The sequence below is a fragment of the Coenobita brevimanus genome, chromosome 6 (genome assembly GCF_032717465.1).
Source record: "Coenobita brevimanus isolate Jiangsu-jjx chromosome 6, ASM3271746v2, whole genome shotgun sequence".
In the NCBI taxonomy this organism is placed as follows: Eukaryota; Metazoa; Arthropoda; class Malacostraca; order Decapoda; family Coenobitidae; genus Coenobita; species Coenobita brevimanus.
Genome location: NC_136959.1, coordinates 24,592,279 through 24,609,385, shown reverse-complemented (window position 1 = coordinate 24,609,385; position 17,107 = coordinate 24,592,279).

Sequence of the window (17,107 nt, the reverse complement as noted above, 5' to 3'; positions counted from 1 at the left end):
GTGAAAGTTCCTCTCATCCAGAAGGAGCTTGACTACCTGTTGGACCACAAGATGATCGAGCCATGTCAGAGCGAGTGGAGTTCTCCTGTCACTCTAGTCCCTAAGCCAGGTGGGTCACAGCGGCTTTGCATCGACTACAGACATGTTAATCAGATAACCAAAACAGACACTTACCCTCTCCCTCGCGTGGAAGATTGCATAGACAAGATCGGAAAGGCTAGGTACATAAGTAGGTTTACAGATTGTTTTAGAGTAATAAGAAATTTCCTTTGTAAATATCTTTTTTCTTTGTGGGGAGGTGTTACATAGCCTATGATTTCATCATCCTTTGTGTAATTTTAACGCACAGTATGCTGCATGTTTGATCACGAGCGTGTTCTGCCTCAGTCCCCCCCTTCTACCGTTATAGTAGAGTAAGTCGTCCTTTCTGTTGTTCAGAGCGGGATTGTCAACTCTTTGTCCCCATGGCTTCATTTGCGCGTCCTTCTTACAAGTTGTATCAAGCTCTGCTGGCCCCTATATAATGAGCTCAGTCTCTGCATTATTGCCACTTAGATCTACTCCTCATTTTGTTCACATCTCTGTCCTCCCCTGTACAGTTATTGTTGTGAGTGCTCCGGAAGTCTCCAACCATCTAGCAGCTGTGTAATTTGAGTATAACTGTTATTGCATTTTTTCCTTGTACTGTATAGCATAAGGTGTTGATTTGTAGGCCTAGTGAGGTTTTTGTGTAATTTATGTAGGATTCATTTTGTCAGCCAGTTTCATTTTTATTTTGTATCTGTAATAATTTATCTTGCATTAACTGAGCATTACCCAGTGTATTTTCATTTTATCAGGGCTCACTTAGATAAATTTACTCTTGCTAATTTCGTGTTAGTAGAGGCTATTGCAGTTAACCATATATTTAACCTGTTTTTTGCCATTACATTATCCTTATGAGTCCTGAATGTTTTGTTGTTAGTTTGAGCATTAAACTTTAACTTGTAATTTTACCTAACTCTTTTGTTTTGAACCTGGAACCTTACGGGACAGTAGTGATTTTTTAGTATTCTCACTTAAAGTGTACATTATCTTTCTCTGTTCCGTAACAGTATCTGTTTATATACATGTCTCTATATTTAAAGCTTTTAGTCTTACAAAAAGTCTGTTTAAAAATCGATGTAAATATACATATTAATTTGTCTATTTATCGATTGCATATGTTTATTTTTTCACTGCCTCTTTGTGTTCATTTTAATCTATCGGCCTGTGTCTGTATCTCTCGAACTGCATACCTATTAACCTGTCTATATCTATCAATCCATGTATCTCTGTCTACGTATCAAGAGTCTATCTGTTTATGTAAGTTGGCTACATCACTCATTGAGCATAAGTCTCTATGGCCGGTAACTCTAGCAGCGGCTTTGTGTTGTGATTCATCAATCAGAGAGAGAGAGAAAGAACATTATAAAAAATACACACTGAAACGAAGTATAAAACTAACCTTAGAAAATAACATAGACATAAATATAAAAGGGAAACCGCCAGGCCATACTGGTTTCGATCCCGGGCCTCACTCACCAGACCCAGTTATCTACCTGTTTTGGCTGTTGTGGTTTCTGTCTGTGTGTCTTTCTGTCCATGTGTCTAACTCTTGTTCAGGTCATATTTTTGTCTCTTTTGTCTATTTATTTGTATGCCTATCTGACCTCTTATTAATCCATCAGTATAATTTTTAACAATATTTTTCCCCTCTTTCAATTATCCAGTGTATCTATCTGTCTATCTCTCTGTGTCGCCTGCTTCATCTTGGTTAGGTATCAGCTCCTCATCTTAACACTCAGGCATCTATGACTCACTCTCATCTGAATAAAATCGTCTGGCGTTTAATTACTAGAGCTGTTCCGGTCATTAGGGGGTTAACGATGACAGTAATAACTTGCATAACATCGACTGAAATTACTTGGACTTAAATACCAGAGTTATCCCCACGATGGGAGGATTAAGCATTATCATCATCATCTAGCATCCTTCCACTGCATGACACAGATCTGTGCCAGCTTTCTCCACTCTGACCTATTTGTTGTTAGGATATGTTAGTGTGGTTGTGTTCCTGGGTGGCTGCCGTGGCTATTTGTGGGAGAAGGAGGAGAGGAAGTCTGAGAACGAGGTAACTTGGTTATTATTGGAAAGTAGATGTGAGAGTGCTAGGATTAGTGTGAGTTTTTTAAAAGAGCATGTGTGAAGGTGCGTGTAGAGGGAATGCATAGTTGATGTGTGTGTGTGTGTGTGTGTGTGTGTGTGTGTGTGTGTGTGTGTGTGTGTGTGTGTGTGTGTGTGTGTGTGTGAAATGGTTTAATTCTTCACTGTTTCTTAATGCCTGTAAGTCTGTTGGTCGTTCCTCAGTGCGAGTACTATTGTTTGTGGGCAGCATATCTTCTTGTAAGTTGAGTGGATGCAGAAGGAGTGTAATATACGAAATCTGAATGTTAGTTATGAATATTTCGAATGTAAGTGTGTGCGTATGGAGAAATGAATGAACAGATGCTTGAACGGAGATGAGCCCAGTATAAGGAACCTGACCTATTGGTAGTGCAGTTACATACAGTGGAGAGAGAGAGAGAGAGAGAGAGAGAGAGAGAGACGTTGGATGAAATGTTTTATGAAATATAAAAAAAGAACCACTGTTCATTTATGGTTCGATAGTGGGTTTCACGAACCTGACCCTGTTATCTAACTGTGTTGGATGTTGTGGTTTCTGTCTAACTGCTTATTTGCTCATATATTTACGTGTAATTGCGTTTCTTTCGTATGTCTGTGCATCTCGTTTGTGCATCTATGCATTAATCTCTCCTTGAGAAGATTGAAGGAACAGTATGATGAGCGGAAGTGCGTGGTGAGCAAAACTAATGGAGAACGTGAGCACATATAAATTCTTAGGTATACTGATGAGTAAATATGAAGTTCGGAGGACAAAGTTCTTCAAAGCGTGAACCAGAGAAGGAAAGTTGTTTGTTCACTGAATGCATTGATTAAGAATATAGATCAGAGCATACAAGCAAAGAAGCAAATGTATGACAGCACTGTGATCCCCACTGTCATGTACGGAAACAAAGCTTGGACCCTGCTGGAAAGACCAAGTCAAGGGTGGTGGCAGTTTAAATGAGATATTTTAGAGGAGCATGTGTATTTAAATAGAGAGGCAGACAAAGAAATGACGAAATAAAGAGCCTTTTTGACTGTAATATGGGAGTGACTTATCGAGGTAAAAGAAATACTCTGGTATGGCTTGGTCATGTGAAGGTAGAGTAAGAGAAACTGACTAGGAAAGTGCATGTGAGTGAGGTGGGGGGAGAGGGGGGTGAGGGGAACCAAGGATGAGATGGATAGACTGAGCTGAGAGATGTAAGAGAGAGGCGGGTGCTAGTTGCAGGAAGCGCAGCTAAATGGAAGAGGAGAGGAAGTCATGCAGGCTATTTGTCTGTGGTAATTCCTTGCGAGATTAAGGCGTCAGGCTATAAATACGTAGATAGGTAGATTTACAAGCGAGTGATTTATAATAATATCATTTAATTTATCCATCCTGTCAAGGTTCAGTGCGTGTGTTTACTGTATTTTTCTTAGTGATCATCGCGGGCTGGTATTATTTGTCGTGTCCTTCCATTCAGTCTCCTCTGAGTGACTGTCAGCTGAATAAAATCGTCTGACATTACCTGTAATAAATACATGAGTGTCACCACCATAAGAAGGTTAGTGGGTAAAGTATTAGCACCGTCAGGCTCATTACCAGTTATTATATTTCGTCTACGTTTAACAGGAACAGACTCACTGTCAGCTGAATAATATCGTGACATTATCTGTAAATACAATAAAAAAGTCACCACCATAGGAAGGTTACTGGGTAAAGTATTAACACTCTCAGGCTCATTATCAATTAAAATATTTCGTCTACTTTTAACAGGAACAGATTAACAGATATGTTCCCATCATGCAGGGGTTCCTGATATCAATATTAACAAACTGAGGCGCCATTAACTTCCACTCTGCTGAATAAAATCTTCTGGCATTACCTGGAATAGAAGAGGCCTACTACAGGTGCGCTTTTATATGTATGTCTGGCTTATCTCACCAATGAAATGTATCTATTCATCTATGTATAATGTTTGACTGTGTCCGAGTAGTGACAGGCACAGAGGAGTGGTGGTAGCAATAACAATGTGAATGTACAATATGGGCTAGTAGCGTATATGAGGGAGGCTGGTGTGTTGTGGTTGCATGGCTTCTTGCTCAGAACCCACATGAAAACTTACAAAAGGTTTTTTGTCTGCCTCACCTTTTGTACGAGCGGCGTGATTAGATAGGTGGAGACATGGAGATATATTCATTGTCACGGGGTTTTTAAAATAAATGCTAATATTATTTAAATGATAATAATGTTCAATAATATTGCAGAGCAGAGACAATGACTGTCTTACTAAATCAAGCAACGATTACTTTACGCTGACTTGCTTCGCACGATTCTCTAAGAACGAGAATTTATAAACTTTCTCAACAGTACACAGCAGAGACTAATTACTCAATTGCTGTTACTGTTAGCCTCTGGAGAAAGTTACTTCACCCCTGACAATAAATAACTAATACTAATAATATCAGGTTCTTGCTGATGCTTAACTCCTAGGTGGCACAACGGATTTTAAGCTTAATACACAAGACTGGCCCAAGTACCAGTTATAAATGGCAAACGTTTATGCAAGTAGGAGCTATAAGAGGAATAAGCTTAATTGCGGAGAAATGAAACAAGAGTTTACATTACATTAAGCTCAAAAAAAGAACTGTTAAATTTATTGATTACAAAATAAATTTAACGTTACATTTCAAATGAATTCAAATAAAGAGATCGTACTCACTCACTCACTCAAGCTAAATTCTTACGTCTAGGAAAAACACCTTAACTAAGCTCTTAAAACTAGGAAAATACAAAAAGGAAATACTAGTCAATGAATGTGGTGTATCACCCAAAGAAGGGTGGGAGCACTGGAGAACTGTAGTCAGTGGAGTCTGGGTGCTAGCGACCTCTCCTCTCACACTTCTGGAGCACAGTACCTCTATCCGTCACAACAAACACTGGACTGAGTAAGTCGTGGGAAAGAAAAACGGAGCACTAGGCCGCATTTTTCTAACGGTCGAGTGAGCGAAATGCGCCCAAAACAAATCACTCAGCGGAAGCGCTAATGTCTCACACAAAGACGATCACGTATGACAATGAAAAATTGATTTGACAAAGCTTCTGTCCGAATGAGCGGTTAACTGAACGATAAACTGGGATTCCACTTAAGTTCGCGGTTTCCCACAAAAGCCAATGTCACTAGCCGACTCGTGACATTACGCCCCATGAAAATCAAATCTTTTCCTTCAGAAAAAATATTTCAATATGCATACATATAAATCCTAGCACAGTCACACAAGATTCACACTGTGGTGTGTGTGCTATCCTGCTACAGGAGAAAGTCGCAGTCGCCAGTGAGCGAAAAAAAAAAAAAACTCGTATTTACGTTAATAGAAGCAAGCTTGAGGGAAAAACTCCGTGACGACGGTGAAAATCCTGTACTCAGGTCAAACTGAGTGAAAGTTTGCTACATTTACACTGACAACTAATTGTTGTGTAGCGTGGTGTATGTAATACACAGTGTAGGTGTGACAGTTGTAGTGTAACTGTACCTACATGTAAAATGACAGTAAATAATAATATGGCGACGACGAAGGCAGAGGAGAAGAGGCGGCAGCGTGCGGCAGACGATCAGCTGGCCCGCACAGCAAAACTGATACACCCATTGCTGTACCTGCAAAATCAATTGAGGTGGAGCATCAAAAATGTCAATGAGACAAAAATTTTATTATGTTACAATTACTCTCTCTGCCTAGCAATCAGTGCTACGACGTACATTCAAGGTCGCCATTAATTATAGCACACGATTAGTGTCGGCAAGTTGAGATTCCTTGTGCAAACTCGGGTCTTCCATAGCCTCGAACTGCACACGGGTCCTCAACCTGTGCCTTAACCTATAGTACTTATATTAATATCGGGGAGCTGAGAATCCTTGTGCAAACTCGGGTCTTCCATAGCCTCGAGTCGCCTCTGCGGAGTTCTCTCTCGAACTTCCCCCTTAACTTAAGTTACATAATATGTAGTACAGGCCCTGGACATACTGTGTCCTGTGGGGCCAATGGGCGAGATGTCAGGTCTGCACCCACTTCACCACTACTCTGTCTCTCAACTGACTCAGAGATTACAGGTGTGGTTACGAACGGCACAGGAAGGACATGTCCCTGATTAGTGGTGTTACTTTGACACACACTGCAGGAACGGACAAAACTATTTATGTCTCGTCCCATCCCTGGCCAGAAAAAGTCAGCTCGGATACGGCCCTGGGTCTTCCTTTTGCCCATGTGACCTCCTGAGGCTGAACAATGACCTCATTGTAACACTGCTAGGCGGTACTTGGCAGGAACGACAAACTGAAGTCGAACCTCGCCCTCGGGTGTTCGTGACTCACGGTAGAGCCGTCCTTGTTTATGAAGGAACTTGGCTCGACCTCCCCGTGAATACTTAATCACTCGACCCTTTTGTTTGTTCTGCACGATAGCAAGTGTAGGGTCAGAATGTTGTTCTTGTACAACAAGCTGACTACACATCAGATCTTGCGGCGATTCAATGATCACTGGGGTGACACAGTCTGGAGCCTCAGCCATGGCTCGTGTTACCACAGCAGCCGAAGTCTGAGTAGCGTCATGTTCGGTGCAACTATCCTTGACACCAAAAATGTTACCTACTATAAGGTCAAATAAAGGTTCTGGCATGACAACTGCAAGTGTTGTACCAGTATAAAATGGAGATGCCACCTGGATACATGCCTCAGGGAACAATCTCACTGATCCATCGATAAGGTTTGCATGGATCTGTCGACCTGTGTACTGCTCAGGCCGAACTAGACTCTGCTTGACAGAGCAACCTGAGGAACCATTATCTCTCAGGACCTTCACAGGAATGTCTCCCACAAACCTTGGCTGAACAAGGAAGATACTGTCACCTGTGGGAGGGCCTGTGGAGGAAGCAGCTAGGCACTCATGAGGCTGCTGAATTGATGCGGCAAACATTGTGCCTTGAGAATTATATTGGGAAGATGGAACATTGGCCATCTGTGGAGGGCGGTTCACTGTCACTGTGGGACTAGTGAACTGTTGGGGAGTACCCATACTGGTAGGGACGTGACCACCGTGCTGCTGTTGAGGAATGAAGGCTGTGTTCGCTTCCTGCCTCTTTTGAGCTGGTGGTGAAAAAGTTTGTCCCGACGGTCGGTTGCGTGGCTGATACTGCTGCTGGTTAAGGTACCTGTTGTACCTCTTCCACTCAGGTTTCTGAGTGTTTTGCCCCTGGTCCTTCCACTGCGGTTTTGGACCTTGGCCATTATTCTGAGAATGGCCTTGGTGCTGGGATTCAGTCTGAGACGGCTTCCCAGGCTTATCAGGTTTTCTGTTCCAGGTGTTTTGCTTACGAGTTTGATACCCGTATGCAGTAAAGAATGCATCAGCCTTTTCTGCCATTTGGCTGGTATCTTTCACCTGGCAGATCTTAAGCTGTGCTATGAGTTCAGCAGGCCACGACCTCTCTAGCTGTGTACGCAGCACAAGGTCAATTATCCCCTCACGCGTGGAATGAGTTTCATCTTTCTCCATCCACTCATTTAAGTAAGCAGTGAGACGGTCGAGGAACTGGACAGCTGTCTCCTTGTCTTGGAGATGAGCTCGCATGAACTGAACTTTGGCGTCGTCTACTGTGAGACCATACGCCTTAGTGAGTGCAGCTTTCATCATCTCATATGTGAGATTTTCTCCACGAATTCTGTGGAGAATATCGAGGGCAGGGCCCTCAAATAAACTAAGAAATTGGAGCCGCTTAGCTGCCTCATCCAGTTGATACATGTCTGCCATGTCCTCAAAACGAGCTATGTACGGCACGATTCGCTCGCTTTCCTTGTATGAAGGAAGCTTGATGTGTGGGGTCGCCAGGACATGTGTAGGAAGAGTGCTAGTGGAGCTTGGATTAACTGCACCAGATGTGTCTGAAGCCAAGGAATCTCGCTTGAGCTTCAGCACTTCAAGTTCATTTTTTTCGCGTGCTTCTCGCTCGGCACGTTCGTGTTCTCGTTCTCTGTCTCGTTGTTCACGCTCGTATTCGCATTGTTCTCACTCTTGTACTAGCTCGAGTTCGCGTTGTTTCTGCTCGTGTTCGCGCAGTTTCTGCTCGTGTTCGCGCAGTTTCTGTTCATGTTCGCGCTGTTCTCGCTCGTATTCGCGCTCCTTTTCGCGTTCCTCACGCTGTTCTTGCTCATATTCACGCTGAATCTTACGCTCTTCACGGGCATCATTCTCGCGCTGCTGCTCCATATTATGCTGTGAGAGTATGTATTCTCTAATTTCAGTTGGGTCTGTAAGACCCATATCTTTGGCTTCCTGTAAAAATACAGTGGTAGCCATGTCGCTAATTTACTGAGCAAGCCGAAACTGAGTACTGACTGCTTCGCAAACGAATGCTAATAACACAAGTAAAGAATACAGACACAAGCTAGTGGTGACCAGTCTTATCTAGTTAACTGGAAAAGAATAAAGCAAAAATGCAAATAACTGAGAAGACTCAATAATTAACACAATGGGTACGGTGGGTACCCAGGAGCGAATAAAATCGTCTGGCATTACCAAAAATAAAGTACTAAATAGAGTTAAGTACTCTATGGATTAATAAAGCAAAATTCACTTGCTAAATTAACGGTAACCACCAGTAAACTTGTGCCTATAAACTTTAATAAATACCTAAATATGAACGAGTGAGCACTATCTCGTGAATAGCTTTAGAGCTAGGAGTTAATATCCTGGAATGAGGTCGCCAATTGTCACGGTTTTTTTAAAATAAAAGGAAATATTATTTAATTGATAATGATGTTCAATAATATTGCAGAGCAGAGACAATGATTGTCTTACTAAATCAAGCAACGATTACTTTACGCTGACTTGCTTCGCACGATTCTCTAAGAACGAGAATTTATAAACTTTCTCAACAGTACACAGCAGAGACTAATTACTCAATTGCTGTTACTGTTAGCCTCTGGAGAAAGTTACTTCACCCCTGACAATAAATAACTAATACTAATAATATCAGGTTCTTGCTGATGCTTAACTCTTAGGTGGCACAACGGATTTTAAGCTTAATACACAAGACTGGCCTAAGTACCAGTTATGAATGGCAAACGTTTATGCAAGCTAGGAGCTATAAGAGGAATAAGCTTAATTGCGGAGAAATGAAACAAGAGTTTACATTACATTAAGCTCAAAAAGAGAACTGTTAAATTTATTGATTACAAAATAAATTTAATATTACATTTCAAATGAATTCAAATAAAGAGATCATACTCACTCACTCACTCAAGCTAAATTCTTACGCCTAGGAAAAACACCTTAACTAAGCTCTTAAAACTAGGAAAATACAAAAAGGAAATACTAGTCAATGAATGTGGTGTATCACCCAAAGAAGGGTGGGAGCACTGGAGAACTGCAGTCAGTGGAGTCTGGTTGCTAGCGACCTCTCCTCTCACACTTCTGGAGCACAGTACCTCTCTCCGTCACAACAAACACTGGACTGAATAAGTCGTGGGAAAGAAAAGCGGAGCACTAGGCCGCATTTTTCTAACGGTCGAGTGAGCGAAATGCGCCCAAAACAAATCGCTCAGCGGAAGCGCTAATGTCTCACACAAAGACGATCACGTATGACAATGAAAAATTGATTTGACAAAGCTTCTGTCCGAATGAGCGGTTAACTGAACGATAAACTGGGATTCCACTTAAGTTTGCGGTTTCCCACAAAAGCCAATGTCACGAGCCAACTCGTGACATTCATATGCCAGTTCATTGATCGAGAGATAGAAAGGTAGGTGGAAGGGCATTAAGATAAACCGTGAAATTATGAATTTTACACCTCTGTGTAAAATCTTGCCACAATGCCATTCCAGAGAGAGAGAGAGAGGCCCCACGTTAATCTGTTTGGGCCACAGGCATTCTGTTTACTACCTGGCAATATATAGGGTGCAATACTTATCCATTTCATAAACAGGACATGCAAGATGAGGGAAAATTTGACCTAAAAACTGCAGCAGATGAAATGCGTTGGATATATATTTATGTTAGATTAATTCTTGCACAGCACCACGGCTGTTCCACTTTTACGGTCATAAGGTAGACCATTATACTAAGTCCCTGTGGGAGGATAAATAACTTATCCTGGGTCCAGGCACTGGCTGATGAGCGTGGCGGATCTACTGACAGGGTTGGTGGAACTGCTTTAGGGCCATTTTTATTCATATTTATATTCTGTTGAAGGAAAACATTCTTTTGGGGAAGCATGGCTGCCTATAATAATGTATTAGATATATTCCTATGTTTTTGCCAGTGTATTCCAACCTTGAGGATTTCTTTCATTTTTTTTATAAGCTGTGTGTGTGTGTGTGTGTGTGTGTGTGTGTGTGTGTGTGTGTGTGTGTGTGTGTGTTTAGTTTTCATGCATGTTTTAGTTATTTTTATTTTGCGTGTCTGAGTACAAACTGAGTGCATCTGGAGTGCTGATTAATGTTAGAGTTCGGGTGTAGGTTATTGAAGAGTGAGTGTGCATTATAAGTGTGTGTGTGTACTGTGAAATGGATGAAGGAGTTCGTGAACAATGTAGTGAACTTTACCCATTGGTAATGCATTTACAGAGAGAGAGAGAGAGAGAGAGAGAGGATTATAGAAAGAATCTAACAAAATGAAAGACAGTCCAAAACTAAACTAAAAAAAAAATGTATAACAAAATATAAAAAAGAAACCGAAATGGCCAAAATGGTATGGATCCTTGGCCTCACTCACCAGACCCAATTATCTACCTGTGTTGGCTGCTGTGGCTTCTGTTCCACACGCGTGACCAAAATGAAGCAATGAATCAAGAAGTCTTTCACTAAATTAATCTGTCTGTCTATCTGTCTAAATATTTATCTGTTCATCCATCTATATCTTCTATTAGTCCATCAATCAGTCAGCCACTAAATCAGTCCATTAATTTATCTATTTATGTATGCGTGTATGTATTTATATGTTTTTTTCTATTGATTTGGAGAAGGCCCATGACAGAGTCCCTAGGGAGGTGGTGAAGCGGGCAATGATAAAGTTTAGGATCGAGGAGTGAGTGAAATAGACTGGTTATTGACTATGCATGTGGATGCCCGCACTCCGGTGAGGGTGAATGGTGATTTGAGTGATGAGTTTTACGTAGATATCGGCGTGCATCAGGGCTCAGTCTTAAGCCTCTTATTGTTTGACATGGTGCTTGACGCTTTCTCTCGTGGCTTCATAAGTGGGCCCCCCATTGGTGACGTGTTAATGACTTGGTATTGATCGCGGAGAATGAGAGGGAGGCGGAGGATAGATCTGGGAATTGGAGAGATGGAAGAAAGCACAAGGGTTTGCAAGTAAACACGGATAAAAACAAAAGTGATGATACCTAGGGCTTGTGGTGGTGATATCAAAGCAGAAGGAGTGTGACCATGTTCAGTTTGCCACATGGATGTGGTGTTGTGTGATAAATGGATGAATAAGAGATGTAGTGGTGTTGAAGGCAGACTGTGAAAGAATGTTAGTTTGCGTGTGTGTTATGTGTAGGGGAGAGCATGCCGAGACTGAAAGGTGGGAATGGACTGATCCTGTTGGAGAGTCTCTTGATTGTGTGGGAGACATTTATTATTTGGAGGACATGTAATGTTCTGGAGATTAGGCTGGACCTAGCTCTGTGGCTAAGTAAGGAGTGGTTAAAAGAAAATTCAGGGAACTTTTGTTGACTCACTTGAAACTGAGAGGTCTCTCCCTCCGTGCTAAGGGTTCCTTGTATGCAGCGTGATTTAGGAGTATAGTGCTGCTTGGTATAATTGTTGGCTCAGACATACAGATAATGATAATGATTAGATGGATAGTTAGAACGTCCTTAACTAAAAGGCCCATGAATGTTGAGACTGAAGAGTTCAGAAGAAGGATGGGACTTAAATGTATTAGTGATGAGGTGAGAAGGGATAGATTGCGATGGTTTGGTCACGTTGAATGGATAAAAGATGAGAATATGTGTGTGTGTGTGTGTGTGTGTGTGTGTGTGTGTGTGTGTGTGTGTGTGTGTGTGTGCTTATCTATCTCAATATCTGTCAGCATATTTGTTGGTCTGTGTGTCTTCATCTAAATATTTCCCTACCCATGTATCTGTCTATGTATTCAGAAAATATGTATATATATATATATATATATATATATATATATATATATATATATATATATATATATATATATATATATATATATATATATCTGTCCATATATATGTATACATATGTATATATATATATCTGTCCATCGCTCCATCAGTGAACCTAATTGTCTATCTATCTTTCCATCTACTGCCTCTATCTTTCCATCTACTGTCTCCAAAGGTGAAGTCTTCTTTAACTGATATGAATTATCAGCTCCATAAGATATACACATCTTCAGTATCTTAATCCAGCTAACGAGAGATTATTTTATTTGTCTGAGAGTATATGATAGTTTGTGAGCGTTACTATTGTCACAGTTATCTCTCTCATCAACAGGATAACTCTAGTCTTATAGCCTGTGAGCGTTACTACTGTCACAGCTAACTCTCTCATCAAGAGCATAACTCTTGTATTATATTCCAGCTTATGCCAGACGATTTTATTCAACTAAGAGTGAGTCACATGAGGCTGAGATTGTAAAGTATGAAGTCAAGTCACTGAACCAATAGCTCATTATGAAGAGAATCTGTTATCCCATAGAAATTGTAACAGTATTTCGGAATGGGGCTCGATATCTGGTTCTCACTGACAACTGCGGTTCCTGTGGCCTTCATTACGGTGAGGTATATGTAATTTTATTGCTGCTAGTACAAGAGTATTTTATTGCAGGATTTAATTGTAAGGTAATAGTGATGCAGTTACTCTCAGGTTAATAAAATGGTGAGGCGTTAGCTGGAACAGAATAGTAGATTTGGGTGTAGCGTTAGAGGGTTAAATATTAGCCTGGTTGTGCATATGTGTCGATGGCCAGTGACTTGCTTGCTGTTGTGATTCACACCTTGGACAGAGAGAGAGAGAGAGAGAGAGAGAGAGAGAGAGAGAGTAATGTTTAGAGAGAGAGAGTAATGTTTAGGTAGGCTACGTTTAAGAAGCCATTAACTCACAACTCCAGCAACAATAACACCTACAGTAAAGAAAACGGTTAAAATGAATTATTTTCAGTGAGGGAAGTGTAAATGTATTAAAAAAGAAACATTACATGTACAGTACGTACCAGTAATATAAACAAAAGAAACCTCGACAGATGTCTGGAAACGAAACCTGGATCTCTCTGTGATGGATCAGGACTCACTTCCGATCTGGCCGTGAGGCTTCTGTTTAGTGTGTTTGTAATTCATCATCATCATCATCATCTATACGGTATCACCATCATCATCGTCAGTTTAATACCATAATAATAATCATCATTATCATCACCATGATCATCGTAATCACCACCCCATCATCATCATCATCATCATCATCACCACCATACTCATTATCACTGTCGTCATCATAATCATCACCGTCACTGTCATCAACATCGTCCTCATCATCATCATCATCATCATCATCATCATCATCATCATCATCATCATCATCTTCATCACGAAAATCATCATGATCATCATCATCGTCATCATCATCAACAACATCGTCATCGTCATCATCATCATTATCATGAATATCATCATCATTCAGTATCGTTCCACTGCATGACACAGATCTGTGCCAGCTTTCTCCACTCTGACCTATTTGTTGTTAGGATATGTTAGTGTGGTTGTGTTCCTGGGTGGCTGTGGTGGTTATTTGTGGGAGAAGGAGGAGAGGAAGTCTGAGAACGAGGTAACTGTGTTATTGGAAAGTAGATGTGAGTGTGCGTAGGATTAGAGTGAGTTTTTGAAAAGTGTGTGTGTGAAGGTGCGTGAGGAGGGAATGAATTGTTGATGTGTGTGTGTGTGTGTGTGTGTGTGTGTGTGTGTGTGTGTGTGTGTGTGTGTGTGTGTGTGTGTGTGTGTGTGTGTAGTGTATCTATCCATTTATCTATTAGTGTGTCTGGCCATCCCTCAGGCCACACTCAACGGCAGGGTTCATCCAGGATGTGTGTGTGTGTGTGTGTGTGTGTGTGTGTGTGTGTGTGTGTGTGTGTGTGTGTGTGTGTGTGTGTGTGTGTGTGTGTGTGTGTGTGTGTGTGTGTGTGTCTGTGTCTGTGTGTCTGTGTGTGTGTGTATCTGTCTATTTTTCTATTAGTCAGTGGGTCTGGCCATCCCTCAGGCCACACCCATTGGCAGGCTTCATCCATGGTGTGTGTGTGTGTGTGTGTGTGTGTGTGTGTGTGTGTGTGTGTGTGTGTGTGTGTGTATCTATCTATTTATCTATTAGTCAGTGGGTCTGACCATCCCTCAGGCCACACCCAGTGGCAGGCTTCATCCAGGGTGGCCACAACAAAACGCCTTTAACCATTTGCCTGCCAATTACCTACTTGCAGTTTATTTCCGCTGAGACGTCACACGATTTTACTATGATGAAGAGAGAAATATGGCCCACCAAAAATGTTAAAACTATCACATTTAACGTTTTGCCCCAGGATATACACCTTCCTGTTTTATTACTGCTTACCACCCACCATTTTGTTACACTCATACACACAGCAGTTATAAAGAAAATATACGACTTGCCAACAGAGATGAAAAATAATACCGATACCAAGTGGCCTACAATGGGTTGTAATTTATAAAAGAATCCATTTGCACAGCGGTGGTTCGAGCCTGGGCCTCACTAACCACGCCCAGATATCTACCTGCGTTGGCTGTCGTGGTTTCTATTTATCTTTGTGAACATTAATCTGTATTCTTTGTCAATTTGCCAGCCAATACATTTGTCCATTTCTGTCTGTGTTTTGTCTGTGTATTTGTTTATTCATCATTTCAACCATCAATCCATCCATCCATCCATCCATTCATCCATCCTCCAGTTTTCTTGTGTCCATCCTTCCAGCCAATTATGTACTGAATATATCAGTGTATCTACCTGTGTACGTGTTTAAGTGTCAGAGTTCATCCTGGGTGGCTATTATTTCTCGTGTTTTAACATCAGGCTCCTATGACTCACTCTCAGATGAATAAAATCGTCTGGCTTTAGTTGGAATAGAGTACTTGAGTTGTACCTACAATAAGAGGGTTAGTTGTGATATCATAAGCATTCAGTCTCCTATGGTTCACTCTCAGATGAATAAAATCGTCTGGCTTTGGATGAAATATCATAGTAGAGTTGTGCCTACTGTGAGAGGGTTAATGGTAACAGTATTAACACTGTGGTGGGTGCGTGGTGGAATACGGATGAAGGTGTGCGTGAACGGAGAGCAAGACAGTGTAGGATATAAGACCCATTGCTGGTGCAATACAGAAAGGTATTTAAAGGTTTGATAAAAGGACAAAAGAAACCCGACGAGGTAACGAAGGATGGAAACCTGGTTCTGTGTCACACATCTGGTTTCCTTCCTTGTCTGCCGTGAAGGTTTCTGTTTAGCTCTTCAGTCTAATGACCTGTTTTCATTCCTTCGTTCTTGCCACCTCTTGGCCACTTTGTTTAGTGTGGGAGAGGCTCCTGTAGTGCAAGAGGTCATGGAGGACAGACCAGATTACTCCAGTTCAAATATTCCTTCGTGAAGGTAAATTAAGTCTGTAAGTGGCAAGAATGAAGTCGATAATACGTCATCGGACTGAAGGGGTTAAAATCATCTTGAAAATTTAATTTAAAAAAAATCTTCATCTCCGTCAGTAGGATATTGCATTATATTTTATATTTTTGTCAGCAGCAGAGGGTTGCATTCAGGATAAGGAAATCGATAGGTACTAAAGATGTTTGAATCCATCTCCTTTTACCCTCTCAGTGGTGGTGCAGAGGGACGCCTTCACGTGGTGGCACCGATATAACTGGTCAGCTTCACTTCCAGGTTACGCAGACGTCCCTCAGCTCCCTCTCTATCCCCTGAAAGGAGGATGGTGGACTGCAGCAGGAGGGCGAGTTCATCCTGCAGTCCACTGGGTTCGGGTTTCAGATGAACCTGGGGCTACATCCACAACTACCCTCTCAGAACGGTGATGTCGCTTTCATTTCATGCTTCCTTCCCTCACACGATTTTATTCAGCTTCGTGAAAACCCCTCGTAGTAAAGGAGGTTACTTGTAATATTAACCCGTGCCGTCCCGAGGACGTACTTCCACGTCCTCACGTTTTGTCACAGCTAATCCCGAGGACGTACTTCAACGTCCTGCAATTGCAAGGTTCATAATTTCCACAATTTTCAATTTTCGCGAGTCATTTTTGGTACGTATACACGGGACACCTGCCTCAACAAGATGCCAGGCAGAGACAATGCCTTACCCAGCATGACCTCCTCCCCCCCCTGCATGCCCTTTTCTCAGCAATTCACCTGTTATCAGTGACCTGGCCAGTATAGCCATGTCATGCCACGGTACGAAATTCAGGGCCAGAGTGATTCCCCAATCAATGCCAATGTGGAGGACAAACTTTACATAGCATTAGAGGAAGAAACAGTTAGAAATGATGATCAGGTAATGTGGCAAAAAAAGGTCAGGTATTAGCGAGTGAAACAATGCTTATAATGCCTATATTACTGCTTGAAAACCAATATACTTTTGTACTACATATAAATTCGTAACAGTAAATAAATAAATACCGTTTATGAGTGGTGTGAAATAGTTATCCTCCCATAGAACTCGTTTTCTTTGGCGCCAGCCTGATAGAAAACCCAGTAAAGTAAGGAGGCTCTCCTACCTGTAATGAGTATTTTAAACCTCAGGTGAGCGATTTCTCTATGAATTTTCGATGTTTCTCACCAAAAGCGAAAGTTTTAGCAAAAAAAAAAAAGGTCAAAAATTGCCCGGGATTGGGGGGTACCAGTGGTCAAAA